General features: G+C 34.4%; 1 pseudogene; it reads left to right on the top strand.

The window, feature by feature from the left end:
• Positions 1 to 19,981: 19,981 nt before the first annotated feature.
• LOC120114452 lies at positions 19,982 to 22,055 on the top strand (annotated as a pseudogene).
• Positions 22,056 to 22,107: the final 52 nt, after the last annotated feature.

Here is a 22,107-nt window from a genome sequence, read left to right as displayed (position 1 = left end):
ATATTCATCTGGTCCAACAGCACAAAAAAATAATATGGATAGCCTTTGAGTTGAGCTGGAACATTCTTGTCTCTCCTTCACTCCACAATCTTGAATGAGTGGAAGGAATGATGTATCCATCTTCTATGATATTTCATGCTCCCATGTCACTTGCTTGAATGAAATACCTCATTCTATTCTTCCAATAAGCATAATTAGCTCCATTGAAGAAAAGAGGCTTGTTGACAGGCATTGAATCAAGAGCAAAGTCGAAGTTTGACGTGGAGGTCGTTGATGACTTGAATATCGATATAACTCTTCCTGAATCGACTCAAGAGGTGATTAAACCTTCAAATGAGTGAGGCTCTGATACCAATTGTTGAGTTAATCGATCGACGAAATAGCCAAGAGGGGGTGAATTGGCAATAAAAATTTTGGTGGAAGCTTTGGAAGAAAATAGAAAATAATTGCACAAGGATTTAGAGTGGTTCGACTTTCTCAACCAAAGTCTACGTCCATTACCTTAGCTATCCACACTAAGGATTTTCCACAAATTCACTAATTTGTCTTTCTTTTGAGGACAAAGAGTAACCTTACAAATCCCTCAAGAATTACACCCCTAATTCTTGAGAACACTCTCTCCCAAAGAGAACAATACAAATTTCGTAAACTTACAAAAAAACCTCACAAGGCAATAATTTTGCACAACTCTAGAACAAGAAAAGAACACTCAAAGATGATTACAAATGAGCACAATATGTTTTCTTGAAAGCAAAATGAATATTGAAGGAAAATTTGCTTGAAATGCACAACCTTGATGTTTAATGTGTTCTCTCTTGTTTCTCAATGAATTCTTATTAATCAATGGCTTCAGAACTTGTTTAAATACACCTTGGATTGATTCTAGCCGTTTTGAATCATTTGGGTGATGTTAGAGTTGTTGTAGTGTGAAAACCCTCTTGAAAAATGATGTTGGGAGCATGGGGTATCGGTACCTCTTCAATGGGTATCGGTACCTGTAGTGTAAAATTCAAAAAATTTGATCGTTAAATGACTAGGAGTATCGGTACCTCTAAGGAGGTATCGGTACCCATAGGGCATTCTATTTTTCTCGAAGCCAAAACTTGCATAGGGGTATCGGTACCCTTTGAGGGGTATCGGTACCCATTGGGCAATATGTTTTTTCTCGAAGCCCTTCCTATTAAAAATTATTTTTCGCTTGATTAAGGCTCGAAATACTTTATAAAATTTGTTTCAAAAATATTTTAAGATTAAAACATAATTTTACACTTAAGTAAAGATTGAAATTGACATTTGAAAAACTTGGAGTTATATTTGATATTCGAATAATTTGATTGAATATACCTTAAAATGATTATAAAATCTTAAAATCTAATGACACTTAATTTTTTATATCGAAACATCAAAATATTTTCAACAGTGAGGTTTTCTAAAAAAAAGGAGGCATTCGGGGTTCAAAGAAAAAATCGAGAGAGAAAAAGCAAAGGAGAGGGAACCCGTTCGAACCTAGACAAGAAAACAAAGAAAAAAAACTAAAAAGGGATTAGGGAACCGAAAGAAAAAAACCAACCAACCAAAAAAGGAAAATACAAAAGAGAGGAAGAGAGACTCAAACCTTGGTCGAAAGGTCATCGGGAAGCCGGGAGATCGTCGGAGTTCAAGACGTTTGAGAGGTATAACCTAGATCTAGGACTATAGGGATAGTTTTGGGCTAAAAGGTTTCGGTATTATGGGTGAGGGTGAGGAGAGAAAACTTTTGAGGCGGTTATCTATCTCCGGTGCGCCGCCGGCTGTGACCGACCCTCCCTTCCCCGATGAGAGATTTGAGAGAGTTCTCTCGCTAGTTTTTCTGAAATGAGAAAATGAAGGAAGATGAGAAAGATTAGCACCATTTTGGGCTTATATACCCCGACCTAAACGATGCTGTTTAGGGAGGGGTCAATTTGTAATTTCAGAGTGGGAAAATTACATTTGTGGGGCCTCTGTGTTTTGTAAATTTCGTGTATGGGCATTGGTTGTAGTTTATTCATTTTTTATTTCATGCCCCACATATGTAAAGTTTGCATATTGGTCATTGGGCTATTTATTATTACTATTTTGTAAATTTATATATTGTACCCTGTATTTATGAAACTTTTATTTTGACCACTGCACTTGTATTTTGGGTTAAATGTTTAACATGGATATATTTTTATTTCCTTATTTTAGTCCTTTGTTGTAAGAAAATGGAAATTTACATATCTAGTCCATAAAGTTTTCTTGACGTAATTTTAGTCACTGATAGCATTTGGTTTAATTATTGTTAGGCCCTTTATGTTTATGTTTATTTCATTTTAGTCCTTAATATTGTTTATGATTTACTTTCATTTCTAGTACATATATTGTTTAATATATTCTATATTATATTATCTTTGGTTTATTTTTATTTCTGATTCAGCATCTCAATTTTCTGTTAGTAACAGTTTGTTCCCTTAACTTTTCAAATATGTTTCTTTGGTTATTTATATATTGATTTGTAATTTTTTATTGTTTTGTTTTAGTCCCTTATGAATGTAAATATTTCACATATTACATATTTATACGTATCATATTAAATAAATGTTATTAGTCTTGCGTTGTAAATATTTTATTTAGCATTTATAACCGTATTCCTTTGTACCTTGTTTCTTTATCTATTGTATATTATTCGAATAATTTTAAAAACTCGATAGCGTGGAAAGTATCACTTGATCGAAGTGGAACAATCCTATACGGCGTTCGAACGAAATGGGACTTGAAATAAATCTTGTTTATTTTACTAATTAAATTGTTTTTTTTTTATTATTATTCAAATAATGCAAATGCATTTTTTCCTTAAAATGTAAATTTATGTGCAATTGTTGATATTCATTTTTATATTCGATTCGCGTTTTTAAAATCAATGAGGAGGGAATATTTTTACCGATAAGAAATAGAAGAGTTAGCTTTCCCGATAGAGGATTGCTAATTTTGAGATTTCTTTTCAAGTTAAAGAATTTTTCCTAATAAATAATTCGAAGTAAATTAATCAATGTTCAATGTATGGATCATAATTTAACTTTTTATTCGATTCATGATTTCCACTATTACGACAACGTGTAAGCGACACAGTACCAAATTTTGGGCGTTGTAGGGGTGCTTATCATTCCCCACGCGTAACCGACTCCTGGATCCATTAATCGAATTTCTGGTAAACGGACCGAATTTTATCTTAAAAATGATTTTTCCTTAAAATTGTTTTAAAAGACGTCTTTAGGTATTCGACCTACCTAACCCAAAGGTCGATGGCGACTCTCATTCAATTTAATTTAAATTAATCCAAAATCACCAATTTTTCTAAATAAAAACAATAATCGTTTTTTAAAATAATATTTAATTATTTTTATTAAAAAATGGTTATGACACTGCATTTTTCAGAAAAGAACACCCTCCTGCCTCCTTCCAACAAGATTGAGATTCTAGAACCAGGGGGTGCTTCTATTGTTGTCTCTGAATATTGTCCATGGAAAATTCTAAGTCCAATTACAAACTCTTTTCTTAATCAATCCGGAAAGGGTAATTAGCGAAGATATTGGTGTTCATGTGGAATCCTTAAAAGATAAAAACCAACAACTTAACATGTTCTAGCTGACTATAAAATTTGTCGGAACAAACAGCAATTTATAAACCCCCAAATACCCTACACGATTCAAGCGTGGCGCCATTTATTAACTGCAAAAATGCCTTTAGCGATAGATTTGCATGGGGAGTTGCAAGTTTTCAAACAATTCATGGACATAGTAAGACACCGAGTCCCTCATCTTAAACTTCGATAACTATTTGTCTATTGACAATCTCTTTTGAAATCATCTCCAAATTTATTTCCAGGCACAATCTGTGTGACCCTAGCAGCAGTATATCTAAGGATGTAATCCCATTCCTTTTTGTTGTAACCGGTTTTTGTCCGGACACGAAATTTTTTTACTTGGCGAGAAAAGTGATGTGAATAAATGGTTTTAAAATGTTTTGGGAGCCGCCATCGGCCTTTTGGGTCAGGTAAGTCGAATACCTAAAAATTATGAGTTTTTAAGAAAACATTAGTTAAAAGATAAACTGATGTGCGTTTTAACCAAAAATTTATTCTTTTTAATAATAAAAAGGAATTTGTGGTCGATTACGTTTGACGAAAGATTAGCACCCCCACAACGGCCAAAACTGGTACTCACTAATTATAAATTGTCTTTATTATTAGAAATTTAAAAATATATTTAATTCATAATATTGTTATTTCAAATTTATTAATATAATTTTAAGAAAATATATTAATAAGATATTTATTTACTTAGAAATATTAGAAAATGACTTCTAGGCGCTTTAAGACAACCCATTTCTTAATATTAAAAAATAAATAAATATTAATAAAACATTTCTATAAAAAATAATTAAAATAAATTAGTATATATAATTTATAAAAATAAGATATTTATTTATTTAAGAATATCATAAAAGGACTTCTAGGTGCTTTAAGACAGCCCATTTCTTAATATTAAAAAATATATAAATATTAAAATATGATTATTTTTTCTAAGAAAATAATTTAAATAAAACAATATGTATTTTCTAGTTTTTATAAGTAAGATATTTATTTATTTAAAATATCATAATAGGACATCAAGTTACTTTAAGACTGCCCTTTTCTTTGATATTAAAAATAAATAAATATTATTATTTAATCAAATCATAAAATTATAATAATGTATTTCATGTAAATATTAGTGAATAAAACATAAAAAACAAATAAATAAAATACTATATTTAAAATATAGGATAAAATTAATACTATATGGTAAATCATGATCAAAATAAAAGAAATTAAAGCAATAATATTAAATTACAAAATATTAAAAATTCAGGGTCAAAAATGAAAATTAGTGATTAAAATGTAAAATTATAAAACTAAATTCCTAATTCAAAATATTATGAAATATAATAATTTAACAATGTAATTTAACCATATATATTTATTCGGGATTAAAATAAAAATTAATTAAATTAAAGGGACTAAATCTAGTATTTTTCCTAAATATTTATTAAATATTAACAGGGACTAAAATAAAATAAAATAAAAATTACGATACCAAATTAAAAGGTTCAGAATTCAATTTCAATGACTAAAATGGAAATTTACAAAACACGGAGGGACTGTGCTTGTGGTTTGACCATGTGGGAATTTACACAAATACCCACCAAAATGATGTTGTTCGGGAAGGATATTTAAATCCTACAGCCGGCCCAAAAGGGCCAAAAGTTTCATTTGCCTGGTTTACTTCTCTCTTTCTATAGAGAAAAACTATGTCCTCTCTCTAAATTCCTCCAACAGAAGGAAAGCCGACCGCCTTATTCCGATGATGATAGCCGTCGCCGACCACCTCCAACGGTGGCCGAATTTACAAAAATCACCCCCAAAATGAAGCCCCTTTTACCTTTAAGCCAAATATAGGGTTATTTTAGCCTAAAAACTTCCAAATCGGCCTATATCTAAACTCGTTACCTTCGGTTTTTCGATTTTGTTCGGCTGGTGGAAGGTAAGTTTTCTCGATCTCTTCCTTTTGTTTGTTGCGTTGTTGATGATCGTTGGTGTGTGTGTTTGCTCTCAATGGTTGCTGTGAGTATCTCGTTTTTCTACTTTTTTTCCTTGTTGTCTCCTTTCTTTTTTTGCAGGTGTGATGGCTTTATAGTCATCCCGGTTGCTTGCTCGGACCGGTCCCACAGGTAAATTTCGGTGAGTCACCGAACTATGTGGCGACTCACCTTTGTAGCTGAGATGTGGACGGCTGTTAGAGTCTTCTGGAGGCTTCTGGCGAGGGCAGCAGTAGCTAGAACGTCAGTGGAGACAACAGAGGCGGCGACGTGGTCCTAGGGTGATGATACCCTAGGGTTTCATCTGGAACCATCTTGGGCGTTGGATCAAAGCCAGATCCAACGGTGGGGCTAAGGCGGCTCGAGCTGGAAATGATACAAACCTTGTATCATTAGGGTTAGGCTTGGGCCATCCGGGTCTGGGTCGGTTCTAATTAGGCTGGTTCTGTTGGGCATGTGTTTGGGTCACTGTTGGGCTCCGGGATTATTGTAATTTGTAATTATTTATTTATTTAATAATAAAAAATATATAATTAATAATAATAATAATAATAATAATAATTTTAATAATAATAATAATAAAATGAAATGAAAAAATTAATGTTTACAACTGCCCCTCTTTGCTCATTCTTGTGTTAACAAGAATAGAGCAAAGACGAAAAAAAACAACAATTTTTTCATTTGGCTTCTTTTGAGTAGGATGGAAAGGTTGAAAACATTCTTTCCATAGGTCCTAAAAACATCATGCACTGCAGGGCTTACAGATGACCCGAATGTTTTGAAAACATAAAAAAGCTCCCGAAGGCTTTTTGAAAACATCCTGCACTGAAGGTCTTATGGATGACCCGAAGGTTTTGAAAATATCAAAAAGCTCCCGAAGGCTTTTTGAAAACATCCTGCACTGCAGGTCTTATGGATGACCCGAAGGTTTTGAAAACATCATGCACTGAAGGTCTTACAGATGACCATAAGGTTTTGAAAACATCAAAAAGCTCCCGAAGGCTTTTTAAAAACATCCTGCACTGCAGGTCTTATGAATGACCCGAAGGTTTTGAAAACATCATGCACTGAAGGGCTTACAGATGACCCAAAGATTTTGAAAATATCAAAAAGCTCCCGATGGCTTTTTGAAAACATCATGCACTGCAGGTCTTATGGATGACCCGAAGGTTTTGAAAACATCAAAAAGCTCCCGAAGGCTTTTTGAAAACATCTTGCACTGCAAGTCTTATGGATGACCCGAAGGTTTTGAAAACATCATGCACTGAAGGGCTTATAGATGTGGGAAATAGTTTACTAAGTAAGAAACTATGAAAATTGTTTTCTTACTATTCAACAATTTCATTTTTAGAAAAGATTAAATGAGAAACTTTGGAAAGTGCTTTTCTCATTGAAATAACTTGTTGATTGGGTAACATGCCCCAAAATAATACTTCTTTTGTGAATTGTGTCAATCTATTCTTCAGATGTTTGTTTGATTCCCGTATTTGAGGTTTTGAATTCTACCTTCTTCTTGTAAGGTATTGTTCATCATGAATCTTCTTTTTCATATAAATATCTGCAAAACTTTATGTTTGAATGCAATTAAATGTATCAATGTAATGCATTTTCTGTTATACAAATGATGTTCTTATGAATGCATGAATGTTTATGCAATCTTCATTTGACTTCAAAGTGGTGAACTCGGTCTTCCTTCACTTGATCATTTATTTTTAGGGTTACCTTTGAATATCAGTGTAGCAACCTATGCCATAAAGCTGAAGAACCATTTGATCAACTTGTATCTTTGTGTCTCATTTGCTTCATTTAAGTCTCAGAAGAAATGTTTCATTTGTGGAACTCTTGCCGTAGTCAGAACTATGACCTTGATACCCCATTTTTTCTTTGATAACATCGGCTTTCTTCATTTGGACATGTGTAGAAATCCAATAAAAGCTTATCTTTGAAAAAAGAATATATCATCTTTGAAGAATGTAGTTGTAGATATGTCAAACTTAGCAGAAATTAATTAGGATAACAACGTCTGTTCTGATTTGAAACTTGAAACACATCACAAGGAAGATTTATCCTAATTCCTTTTATGTCTCCACATCTAATTGGATCTCGAACAAAGTCATTCATACCATATCATATTGAGATGCTTAACAACAACCTGTTGTTCAACCTTAGTTGGATCCACTAGTTTCTTGTTGCTAAAATTCCAGTTCCACTCTGTGGAAAGAAATCTTCATCATGTCTCACTTCTTAGAAAAGCTTCATTTCAGATCAATAAATGAAAACACCATATGATTGAAACATTGGTTCAGCACCAGAATAACTGGTTCGTAAAATATTTGGCAACACATTCATCATTTCATGTGGTTTCTGCACAGATGTTTGTAAAACATTTGACAATACATTTATCCAGTTGTGGCTTCTGTATAGATCTCTGGTCAATGAATCTCTTTGCACAATGTTCAAAGTTTTTGTATGATGCCACAAGATCACTTGAGAACAAAACTTAATGGGAATACAAGTAAGATGCTGGTATGACCAAAAAGTTGGTCAAATTCGTGGAATATGCTAGTGACGATTGAATAAGAGATACCAACTGATCTTGATATCATCTCGGGTAAAGGCAAGTGTGATATCAATCACGTTTTCTTTCGTAATGAGCATTGTAGGAAGTAAAAACACATCAACTATAGGAGCCATGTACAGAAAAATATCCATGGAATTCTTCCTGTTGTAGATGAAACGCACATAATAAACCAAATAGATGAAAACTCATTTTACCCTGGCTGGCAATGATAACCCCAGTAACAACGGGAATAAGAATAACATAAGTTGAGCCTCTTTATTAAGTGTCATCAAGTAAGAAAAAGCTGATGTGTAGAACAGCTTCGTAACCCCAACAGTATGGTTGAAACTAATTGCCAGGAATCTCAAAGAAATATTTACAATCATCATTGACACACAGAATACAAAATTCAAAGCCGATATTTTGAGAAACCGAACCCTGGATCGAGTAGTCTGCCTGGGGACCATCTTTATCCATGCAACCGTGATGTAGCTTAACAAAGAACACATTGTCATGTGACACATAGTTAAGAAGATTACGTATTTGAAACCATACTTGCTGAGTAAATATTCGTTCAACAACAGGACCCTGATGTAACTGTCTAATGAACGAAGCAATTATGTATAGTCAGATCGATTGTCACTGTTTCACCATTTTCATTCTTCATATCTTTCTGTCTCATTGGAAATATTTGCTCAAATCAATGATCTTTAACACATGATGATGTAGGCCTTCAGCATGCCCCAGCATTTGCTGATATGAACTTTCAAAATACATCAATATTCCTGATTATGTTTGAAATGGGCTTTCAGCATGCCCCAACATTTGCTGCTTGTTGATGTGAGCTTTCAAAAATGTCCAAATATTCATGCTGACGTGGGCCTTCAGAATGCCCCACATGAAACAATTATGTTTGAAATAGGCTTTCGAGATGCCCCAATATTTTGCTTCTAATTCACTCTCAATGTCTGTTTGATTTGAATATTATGATCCCCAAGAAGTCCAATTTTGAAAATGCATTGTTGTGGGTACTTGTGGCTTTATCTGTACCTCAAATATATTTATCTTGAATACTCTCATTCTCATGTCACTAAACAACAGTTGTCAAGTAACTTGAGTAATTCTCTTCATGTTGTCAAAAACATAAGAAGTAATCAATCATTTTTACGAAAATGTTTGAGATATGTGCCTCTTCTGAATGAGGTGCACATTGTTTTTGGATCTGGAGGGATCTAGTCGGACAGAGCGGTTTGGTAATTCATTTAAGGTTGACACAGTGAACCTTGTTTTCAGTGAAGGCTATTCTTTTCTGTGGGAGAGAAACCAATTTATGTGAACAATAATCTTATTTTGATACGGTAGCAAGATTACATATACAGTGGTACAGGCTCTTGAAAAGTCCGCCCTCATGCAATATGTTGATTTTGATAATTACTCATCTAATTATGAAGTGATCTTTCAGGATGATTTCACAGATATTGATAGTTCTTCTGATACCGAGTAAATCCTGAATTCTGATTCTAAAGAGGAGAATAAAATGTTTATACTTGATGAAAATGGGGTACCCAAAGGCTGATGCTTCAATAGCCATGGAGAGATGTGGTCTGGATTCATCAATTGAAGAGTTGACAGATTTTATATATGCTACTCAAATGGCTAAGGCTGCTGACACAATTCTTCCGGTAGAAGATTAGGAAGCCATTATGCAATGACCCCAATTACAAGAAAAGGTGAAACTTTGGCTATGATTTTTGGAAAAAGAAGAAGGATAGAAGCTTGAAAAGAAGTTTCTTACTGAAGACGATCATGTAGTTCATCTTTTAAATCCAATGATTGGTTTTGGGGTTCCTACCGAACCAGATCAGATAACTCAAAGAACACTTCCAGAAGATGCTATTGGGCCTCCTTATTTCTACTACAAGAACGTGGTACTTGCTCTAGTTGGTGTTTGGACCGAAATGTCACAGTACTTATATGATGTAGAGCCAAAATTTGTAGATTCGAAGTATTTTTATGTTGCTGCATGGAAAATGGGCTATATTCATAATCTGTCAATTGGGAACAAATTTTCTCTTATTCCTCTTCCTCCACGCACCATACATTATGTTTTTCCATTGACAAAGAAATGGTGGCCTTCCTGGGATCCAAAAACAAAGTTGAACTGTTTACAAACATGTACATGAAGTGCCAAATTGACAAAAAGGATCCGTAAGGCTCTTGAAGCTTATGACGATGAGCCACCTTCAAGTGTCCAGAAGTATGTTCTTGATGATACTTCTTGATGAGTGCCGAAAATGGAATCTGGTATGGGTTGGAAGGAATAAAGTTGTTCCACTTAAACCTGATGAGGTGGAAATGCTTCTAGGTTTCCCTAAAAACCATATACGAGGAGAAGGATCTGCTAGAGACATGTTCCCCGGTGGTATCAATGTCCTGTCTCTTTTCTCAGGTATCAATAATACAGAGGTTGCCTTCTACTGTCTTGGCATACCTTTGAAAACAGAAGCGCAAGAACTGAATGGTGATCGGTTAGAGCAATTAATGAGTAGATTTGGCATATTCGACCTTGTTGTCAGTGGCATCCAGTGTAACAATCTTACTTGAAGAAATAAACATCATCGGGATGAACTAGAAGATTTTTGTTGGTGCATTTTCTTGCAATGACTGCTACAACGACTATCTCTTCTATTGATCCAAGATATATCACACTCTCGTATGAAAGGTATACAAGTGTAGAATCTGTTCTGATGTCAAATTTAAGTTCAGCAATCTTTTGAAAGACATAATGGATATAATCCTGACAAGGAAAATGATTGACATGGAAGAAATAGCAATGATATATCAAGACTTGAGCCAGTATCATGGTATAACCAAAGTGCAAGTGGTGACTTGTTCATTCCCATAATACACCTAAATGGGACTTATATATCTGTGATTTAGTCTTCTAGAGAACATGAATTGATGGCTGGGGAAAATAATTTGTCTGGTGATGCTTATCGCCCTCAGCATGAGATAAGTGATAATATTTCTTGATGGATTGCTAATGATGTCACAGGAGAGCGTCATAAGTTCAATTCTCTGGATTTTCTGGACTCTCAGACCCCTTGCCTTCAAGAATGTGAAATGCTTCATCTTTTTGGCATCACTTTCTTTTTCTACAATAGAAGTATATTAGGCAACAATTTACTTTAAGGACCTTCCTCATTTGAGACTGTCCTGTTTGAAAATGTTTTTTTCTCCTTTCTTTATTGAAGAATGACAGCATTTTGTAAAGTATTGCCCTTTTCAGGTTCACAATAGAATTAAATCATAAGACATGAAATTAATGAATATCAAATAAATCAACTACTCTTTTAAATCATTCAAAAATCATAGTCCTATGGAAAGTGTCAAAATTATTGATTGATTTAAGGTGTAGGTTGATTCTTGTAAAGTAAGGTCTCTCAGGTTAGTCCAACATATATGTCTTTTTAGGTTTCCATTAACTTGAAGAAATGATTGTTATGCTTATCTGGTAGAGATACTTCTCGTTGTTATGCTCATATCATAGAGATACTTCTTGTTTCCAGACTCTCAGAAACATCTTTGGGATGTGTGGCGCTTCATTAAGAGCTTAAGATCGTCTCTTATATCGTTGTTGCACCATTTAATATTTGAGCCACATTTTCAGGTTTTCAACTCAAATCCACTTTTGGTTTAAAGATATTATTCAGAATTTACATCTTGAACCCCCCTTTTATCATTTTTCATATCATGCATTAAAGATTTTAAAAACCAATTTTTGCAAATAAAAATCAATCTTGAGAGGCGGAATGAATTCTGAAGATATTCTCTTTTAATTAGATGCTTTCAATCTTGTTTTGCTTGACTTTGATCTGCTTTGCTGGGGATTTTTCCATAAGATTCATTCATCTCCAGTATTTCTTGCGCTTCTTGTTGAATATGAATCTTTGAACTAATTGTACTTGATCAATCTTGTAACTTGAGGCTCTATGAGTTGCCTATTTTGATTCAATATTTTCCTTTTTTCCTTTTTTCTTTTTTTTTCTTTTTTTCTTTTTTTCTTTTTTTTCCTTCTTCAAGTATAATATTTCTTGACAGAATCTGAGTTTATTTGGTTTCTCAGAACTTTCCCATCCATTTCTGCCAAAATCAATGCTCCTCCTGAAAAGACCCATTTTTTTACAACATATGACCCTTCCCAATTAGGCATCCATTTCCCACGGAAATCTTTATGTATAGGCAAGATCTTTTTAAACACTAGATCACCCTCTTGGAACTCTCTTGGATGTACTTTCTTGTTGTGATCTTTCATCATCCGTTTCTGATGCATCTGCTCAAGGTAAATAGTTTTCAATATTTTCTCATCAATAAGGTTTAATTGATCAAATCGAGCTTGGATCCTTTCAGCCTCCTCCAATTTTAGTTCATTCAAGATACAATAAGGTGTTGCCCCAGTGATGTTCGAACAGTATTTCGATATGCATATAAGGCAAAAGGTAGCTTCCCGTGCCAATCCTTGTAAGTTTCAGTGATCTTTGTAATGATCCTCTTAATGTTCTTATTTGATCCTTCAACTGCCCCATTCAAATTTTGGCGATATGTCACTGAGTTTGTATGCTTGATCGCAAAATTCAGTCATCTCACACATAGAAGTCTTTGTAAAAAGAGGTATATCCAGGGGGATGAATATTCAAGATTAACTTTATTTACATGAAAACAATGTAATTAATGCATGATATATTTATTTAAATCAATTTTTTTCTTCTTCTTGCTTTGAGTATGCCCCAATCACTCGAAATTATCTTCGATGAGTTGGTACATGATGCCTCATCTCGTCTCTTCTTGCAGGAAGTTTCACGGATAATTTGAAAGTTTGGTTCTTTTGAGATCTTTTGATTTCACTATACAAAAAATGATGGTTTTGTATATGGAATGACAAAGGTGTGACTTTGGAAGTCGTGTATATAGTTAAAGGTAATGAACCAATCAACTCTGCTTGAGAAGGTAAACATCTGGATTTGGTGTCTCAAAAATAGGTAGAGACGTGACTTCAGAGTCTCAGATGTAGTGTATGGTCAAGATTTGGTTTTAGTAAGGATCAAGTAATTGGCATTGGATGGGATATGGAAGGTATAATTTTACCACTTGCCAAAGATCTATAATTCTTGAAAAAGAATATTTAATCTACTTGATACTCAAAAATTTCAAGATTAAAATTTGATTATTTGCTCATAATCATAAAAACAACACACGTTTATTTATTGCACACCGAGATAGAGAAAGGAACAAAAACAGAAAGGTACTACAGTGGTAGATAACAACTTCCACTTGTTTTGTTTATCATGCCTCATCATTCCTTGAATGTTGGGTGTGTAACGGGTCCAGGATTTTCATCCTTATTTGCCTCCCATCTTTTGATCATTTCTTGTGTCAAGACTCATTTTTCAACAAGCATCTCTATTTCTTTTAACAGTGGCCAACAACTCCCTGTTGAATGTCCCTTTACCCCCAAGTGAAAATTACAAACACTATATTGATCATAACTATGATCAGAAGGGTTTGGTGGCACTTTCGTTGGTCTTGCAGTGACGTATCGATCTTTAACCAAATGAGGGTATAAGTCTGAAATGGAAGTTTGGAACACTTCTAAAGTTTTTCTTGATCGTATTACTTTCTTTGGTTGATCCGAACAACTATTTTATTCTTTTCTTTTGCACGTGCGGGGACTCTGGATGCAACACTCATTTCATCATCAACTTTCGCTTTTTGATCCGTTGGGCTCTTGGATATGACTTTTTAGTTTTCTTCATTGATTACATTCTCAATTAATTCTCCATTTGTCATAAGACTCTCAAATTCTTTAGTAGGATTTGCCGACATTAACTAAAAGAAAGGAGCATGAATAGAATCCCGAAACATATGTGATATCTCTTCTTCTAACATGGGAGGTTGAACTTGTGCTGCCACTCCTCTCCATCTTAAAGCATACTCTTGAAACCTTTCATTGGCTTTATTCCTTACTCTTTGAAGATTCATACGTGTTGGAGCTAAGCCTTTAACATACCGATATTTTCTCAAAAAAGCATCAGCTAAATCAACCCATCTCTTGATCTGTTCTTGGGTTAACTGATTGTACCAGACTATTGTTGGGCCAATGAGGCTATCATGGAATGAGTGAATTAACACATCATCAGAACTTAAATATCCTTCCATTTTTCTACAAAACATTCTCAGGTGGATTAGGGGACAACCGGTGCCGTCATATTTCTCAAAATCTGGCATTCTGAATCTTTGGGCAATAACCAAATCTGGAACCAAGCTGAACTCTCTTGCTTCTAGTTCTTTGTGGGAGGCATTAACACCTTCATATTTCTGATTGGTTCATCTGCCCTCTTGAATCTCTTCTCATATTGTGAATAATTAATGAGGTTATTCTTTGGGTTTGAGTGGGATGCCCCAGGGTATGTTATCATTCTCGACTCTTCAAACTGATAACATGGTTGCTCTTTATCAATTATCTCTTCTTTATCAGATGTCATCCCCTGAATAATTTGACTTGATCCCTCTGGTACTGAATTTGATGCTTTTTTCCTTGTATCCTGAGGTAACCCTGTCAATTATTCTGGCCATTGATCTTGTAGTCCCTCACAAGATTGCTCCATTGTTTTCATGATGATGGTACAATAATATGAATGAATGATCTCAATTTTACTATTACCGAACCCTTCATGAGTTGTTTATATGTTTTTATAATTAATGTATATACCAATACTTGAACAAAAAAATAAAAAAATGTAATGTAAATGCAAAAATGTATAAATACAAAAATAAGAATGCAAACTATGCAATGCAAAGATGCAAATATAAAATGAAAATGTAAATGAAAAAATGCAAATGCAAACATAAAAAAAATACGAATGCAAAATGTAAATGCAACAAAGGTGTTACTCAAGAGTGATCATCTTAGAACAGATTTCATTGAACAAAAAAGTTTTTGTGCATCAAACAAAACTTTTACATGTAAGGGATAGCTTTCACTCCTAACTTCTCTATTTCGCTTAAAAGCTAAATTAACTTCCACTCATGTTCAGGTGTGGAGTTATCAATATGTTTTAATTCACTTGTGAAGCCAGCTAAGTCTACCAGCTTATGAGCCACATTGTTTGTTTGAACAGTAACTTTCTTCATGATATTCTCTTTTTCCTTCATCTTTTGTGTCAACTCTCGGAGTTGTAAACAATGTTGTTCATTTTTTCTTGTGAGAGAATCTTTATGTTCAAAAAGTTCTCGTACAAGATCTCAATAATCATCTAAACATTTCTTCAATGTCTTGTTCTTGGCCATAGTGGCTTTTGATTCAGCATTGATCTCAAGCTGATGGATCTGATATGATGCTTCCATGTTGGTCATAGCACTGTTTAACCTTTGATTGTTGACTTGATATTTTCTCGATTCAATGACAGTTGTATTGAGTCTTTCTTCTGCAACTCTTAAATCATGAGAAAACTTCTTGGCTCGTCCTTCATTTATGTTGCAATTCTTTTTCAGTTTGGTGACCCCTGTTATCCACTCTTTTGGGGTGTTTCCTATGCCAGCATTTTGAAAAGCTTTACTGATCTTCGAGAAATCTTCATGCATGGCTTCCATTTTGGTGCTCAATTTATCGTTTTCGATCTTTAAATAATGTATTTGAGCCTCAGACCTCAGTAAATCTTCTTCCTTCTGGACACGTCTACTGATACTTTTACCTTTGAAGACTTTTGGTATTAATCTAGAAGGACCTTCAGTTACCAAACTAGGTCGATCATTTATCATACATTATAAGGTTCCATTATCTAAAAGACTTTGGACTCGACGTTTGAAGGCAAGACAATTCTCGATGGTATGTCCTTGAGCTCTGGCATGATATTCACAATAAACATTGATGTCATACCAATTCGGATACGGAGGTTGGAATGGTTTTATGCAGTATGGAGCCAATTCTCGTGCTTCAAGTAGTTTCTCATACAACTCTTTATATGATATCGGGATAATATCAAAATGAGAACCGCCTTTTGTCTTGGATTGAACCTGAGATTTCGACGTCGGGATCAGACTAAACTTTGACGATTTCAGATTACATGATTTCTTCTCATCTCTGGTACTTTTACAGTTGTCACCATTTCTTTGGTATTTTCAGACAAATTGTGAATACAAATGATGACTGTCTGTAATTTCTCAAATTGGTTAGGATCTGAAGTTCCTTACATATCTGAAATTACAGGATTATCTTCATTGAACTCTCTCTCTTTTTGTGCAGCAATCTCTTTTCCTTTGGCCAGAATAGATATTCTACCCATCATCTTGGACATCTTCTCTCTTATTTCTCGTATCTCCTTTTGCTCTTCAATGGGCAAACAATCTTTGGGTGCATAGCTCTCCTCTATCCTCGGAGTTCCCTCAGGATGTCATTCCATGGTTGCGTCATATTTTGTTCGATCATAAACTTTTTGTCCATTTATGATTTCTTTCCAATTTGATGAACAGTCTTTCAAGTCAACACCTTTTGGTTATGCCTTGATCATATAATTTAGACAAAAGATATTAATATAAACAAGTTAGAGCAAAATGTATGAAAAAAATAAAAATGAGAAAGGAAAAAATAAATTGGTTAGTACCAAGAAAAGATCCTATCTATCAAGGTATAAATCCTAACCTCATGCTTTCTAGTTTCATGCTTTGTTTGGAAAAATTAACCTAACTGCATGATTTCTAGTTCGCACGCATTTATTCAGAAAAAGAAAAAATCAAATAAATTAAAAAGATAAAAAGTTAGAACTTATTTCTCCTTTGTGTAAACCTACGGATAGAGGTTCAGTACTGTCTTAGATCAAGAGAATTTCTAGGGTTTATTATATGCAGGGTTTCAGTTCTAGGAGTAAAGGTACTCGAATTGTCCTTGTTGGTGCCCCCTTAGGCTGCCAACCCTCAATCCTAGTCCACTACAGACTTAAATGGATCGAGTTCAATTCGAGGGGACACATTTCTCTATGCCTGACACGGAGAATAAATTCTCACGAAGACATAGAGCATATAAACCCCAAAAGCTACTTGCTAGGTCTGACACGGAGAATAAATTCTCACGAAGACGTCGCTTTCACTCCTACTTAAAAGGGACAAGCTTGATTATAAAGCTTATGTTATGCAATGCACGTGTTTTGTGTGAGGAGAAATGTTCAAACCTCTGACAAACAAATAAATAATACAATTTAATACTTGAAAATAAAAATAAAAAATATATATATATATTATGAAAATAATAAATATATATAAAAATTTTGAATATAAAGAATTATAAATTAAATATGTGAATTTTTAATTTCTAATTAATAGAGAATTTATAATTGATTTTAAAGCTTGGCCCATCCCCAGTGGAGTCGCCAACCTGTCGTAACCTGTTTTTGCCTGGGCACGAAATTTTTTTACTTGGTGGGAAAAGTGATGTGAATAAATGGTTTTAAAATGTTTTGGGAATCGCCATCGGCCTTTTGGGTCAGGTAGGTCGAATACCTAAAAATTATCTTTTAAAAGAGTTTTTAAGAAAACACCAGTTAAAAGATAAACTGGTCTGTGTTTTAACCAAAAATTCATTCTTTTTAATAATAAAAAGGAATTCGTGGTCGATTACGTTTGGGGAAGGATTAGCACCCCCCACAACGCCCAAAATTGGTACTCATTAATTATAAATTGTCTCTATTATTGGAAATTTAAAAATTTAAAAATATATTTAATTCATAATACTGTTATTTCAAATTTATTAATATAATTTTAAGAAAAATATATTAATAAGATATTTATTTACTTAGAAATATCAGAAAAGGACTTCTAGGTGCTTTAAGACAACTCATTTCTTAATATTAAAAAAATAAATAAATATTAATAAAACATTTCTATAAAAATAATTAAAATAAATTAGTATATATAATTTATAAAAATAGGATATTTATTTATTTAAGAATATCAGAAAATGACTTCTAGGTGCTTTAAGACAACCCATTTCTTAATATTAAAAAATATATAAATATTAAAATATGATTATTTTTTCTAAGAAAATAATTTAAATAAAACAATATGTATTTTCTGGTTTTTATAAGTAAGATATTTATTTATTTAAAATACCAGAATAAGACATCTAGTTGCTTTAAGAATGCCCTTTTATTTGATATTAAAAATAAATAAATATTATTATTTAATCAAATTATAAAATTATAATATTGTATTTCATGTAAATATTAGTGAATAAAACATAAAAAATAAATAAATAAAATACTATATTTAAAGTATAGGATAAAATTAATACTTTATGGTTAATAATGAACAAAATAAAAGAAATTAAAGAAATAATATTAAATTACAAAATATTAAAAATTCAGGGTCAAAAATGAAAATTAGTTATTAAAATGTAAAATTATAAAACTAAAGCCCTAATTCAAAATATTATGAAATATAATAATTTAACAATGTAATTTAACCATATATATTTATTCGGGATTAAAATAAAAATTAAATAAATTAAAGGGACTAAATCTAGTATTTATCCTAAATATTAACAGGGACTAAAATAAAATAAAAGAAAAATTACGAGACCAAATTAAAAGGTTTAGAATTCAATTTAAATGACTAAAATGAAAATTTACAAAACACGGAGGGACTGCGCTTGTGGTTTGACCATGTGGGAATTTACACAAATACCCCCCAAAACGACGTCGTTCAGGGAGGGTATTTAAATCCTACAATCGGCCCAAAAGGGCCAAAAGTTTCATTTGCCTGGTTTGTTTCTCTCTTTCTAGAGAGAAAAGCTATGTCCTCTCTCTAAATTCCTCCAACTGGATGAAAGTTGACCGCCTTATTCCGATGATGATCGTCGTCGCCGACCACCTCCGACGGTGGTCGGATTTACAAAAATTACCCCCAAAATAAAAGCCCCTTTTACCCTTAAGCCAAATATAGGGTTATTTTAGCCTAAAAACTTCCAAATCAGCCTAGATCTAAACTCGTTACCTTCGGTTTTTCGATTTTGTTTGGCTGGTGGAAGGTAAGTTTTCTCGATCTCTTCCTTTTGTTTGTTGCGTTGTTGATGACCGTTGGTGTGTGTGTTTGCTCTCAATGGTTGCTGTGGATATCTCGGTTTTCTGCTTTTTTTCCTTGCTGTCTCCTTTCTTTTTTTTGCAGGTGTGATGGCTTTATACCCATCCCGGTTGCTTGGTCGGACCGGTCCCATGCGTAAAGTTTGGTGAGTCACCGAACTATGTGGTGACTCACCTTTGTAGCTACGACGTGGACGACTATTAGAGTCTTCTGGAGGCTTCTGGCGAGGGCAGCAGCAGCTAGAACGTCGGTGTGGAAACAACAGAGGTGGCGACGTGGCCCTAGGGTGATGATACCCTAGGGTTTCATCTGTACCATCTTGGCCGTTGGATCAAAGACAGATCCAACGGTGGGGTTGAGGCGGCTGGAGCTGGAAATGATACAAACCCTGTATCATTAGGGTTAGGCTTGAGCCATCCGGGTCTGGGCCGATTCTGTTGGGCATGTGTTTGGGTCACTGTTGGGCTCCGAGATTATTGTAATTTGTAATTATTTATTTGTTTAATAATAAAAAAATAATATATAATTAATAATAATAATAATAATAATAATTTTAAAAATAATAATAATAAAACGAAATGAAAAAATTAATGTTTACATTTTCTCACAAGCTTGAAATTTCTGGGGAAAACTCCATAGATTTTTTTCTTGAAGATGTCATCATATTTAGATGGTGGAGGTGGTGGTGGTTGTAGGAAGAGAAGAAGAGGGGGTGAAAGGATTTTCAAGTTCAAGAGTTTCGGCGAGAACAGTTGCCCTGTTGAGTTTGATGGTCCATTCAGGGATAACGTTAAAGCAATGGTTGAATATGGTCATTTGGAGATGAATCTCTGCAATGATGGAGTGCTGTGCTGGTGGTTTCAGCTCGAAGTCCATTGACATCCTCTGTTGCATGTACTTTTGTTTGTCGTTGAAGAACCGATTCGAGCATCGTCAATCAACCTTCATTGCAAGCATTGCCGTTATGTTGGTGAAGTCTAGTTCCATAATCTTCTCGCTAGTTGTATTTTTTTTTTTTCCTTTCACAGATTAGTTGTAGTTTGTTTCTTCATATAGCACAGGCTGGGGGAACCATATAATCTGCAATAAGAAGTACCATTTCTTGTTACCATCTAAAGACTCCGTAGCTGCTTGTTTCAACTGTGATGAAACCAGCTCTGATGAGTCGAATCCAGAAAAGGGTAAGCTGAACTTAGTGGAATTAAAAGACCATATCATGCATGGTGTCTTTCATTCTAATGGATTTGGGCATTTACTATGTGTCAATGGCATGGAGATGGGTTCGTATCAGTTGGCTGGCTATCAGATCACCTAGTTTTGGGACCGTTTATGCACTGGTCTGCAAGCCAGATTAGCTTATTTTACTTGCAACTCATAATTCAAATACCATGAAATTCAACAAATTTTACATGCACAATCTCTTAGGAAAGTGAGTGTGTGACGCCTCAAAGAAACGAGGCATGGAGAGGTTGCTTTTTGGTGTAGCATATGGTTATCCGTGGTTCGGTCGCTGGGGATACAAATTCGGACGAGGATGTTACGGCGTAAACCAACCGATTTATCAGAAAGCCATCGAAGCAATCCAAGGGATACCTTTGTGCTTGCTAAATCATCATCTCAGCATCTCCAACAATGATGTTTCAGTCATTTTCTCCAGGTATCAAGCATTGTCCGACCATTCCATGGTGACCCTCGGGGATCTGTTCCATTTAATGCTGAAGCTGAGGTCTCGACTTCTGCAAGAAAACGTAATTGGTTTGTGTAATCACATGACAGTTGAGACTACTGCAGATGGTCAAGCTCTAAAAAAAGCAGAGTTCAGGCGGGTTTCAAGGCAAGAAGGGATGCTGCAAGAGCTTATATTGGTGACACGGGGCTGCTGGATTTTGTTCTCAAATCACTTGGGAATCACATAGTGGGAAACTACTTGGTTCGTCGTTGCTTAAACCCCGTAACTAAATACTAGAATATTGCCTTGAAGATATTTCCACTGTATTTCCCAACTCGGAGGCCCTCATTATGAACAATTCCAAAGCAAAGCCTAGATGTAAGATTACAAAGGTTCAACTAATGAAGGACATTGCATAGCTATACAAGCAGATCCTGAAAGATCAAATGCCAACAATGAGCACCAGAGTTCTCTCGGCGATACCAATGGCAACCAGGATAATTCTCGACACCAAATTCCTTATCAAAGAATATACCGAAGAACAACTTCCGATCCAGGACAACTCATTCAAGCTCTTCTGTACAGTCGCATTGAGAAACAATGAAGGGATAAATGAAGGGGTTGAAGAAACCGATGCCCCCATACAAATGTGTGAGTTTAAACAAAAACACTACCTTCAATGAGCTTAGACAGGAGGTGGAGAAGAGTTTCAGAGAAGTTTATTGGAGGCTGAGGAGTTTCGTCATGGAAGCCGTGGCGAATATGAGTGTGAAGGGATCGGATTTGGTGGTGGGATCGATTGAAACAGGTCAGAAACTTGTTTTCATCGGTAGCAACTGTGATCAGATGGGATCTGAGGACAGTAGTGGGACTGGGACTGTGGATTGCCTTTGTGGAGCAAAAGAGGATGATAGTGGAAGGTTGATATCGTGTGATATTTATGAAATCTGGCAGCATACAAGGTGTGTTAGGATTCCAAATAATGACGAGATCCCACATGTTTTCCTCTGCAAACAATGTGAGGAAAAGATTGTGTTCTTGTATTCTTCTTTACTCTAAATTAATTACTTATATACATAGATATATGCTTTTCAAGAACGGTTTATGTGAT

Source organism: Hibiscus syriacus, unplaced genomic scaffold (genome assembly GCF_006381635.1).
Source record: "Hibiscus syriacus cultivar Baekdansim isolate YM2019G1 unplaced genomic scaffold, ASM638163v2 tig00110223_pilon, whole genome shotgun sequence".
In the NCBI taxonomy this organism is placed as follows: Eukaryota; Viridiplantae; Streptophyta; class Magnoliopsida; order Malvales; family Malvaceae; genus Hibiscus; species Hibiscus syriacus.
This window is presented reverse-complemented; position numbering and strand designations above follow the sequence as displayed.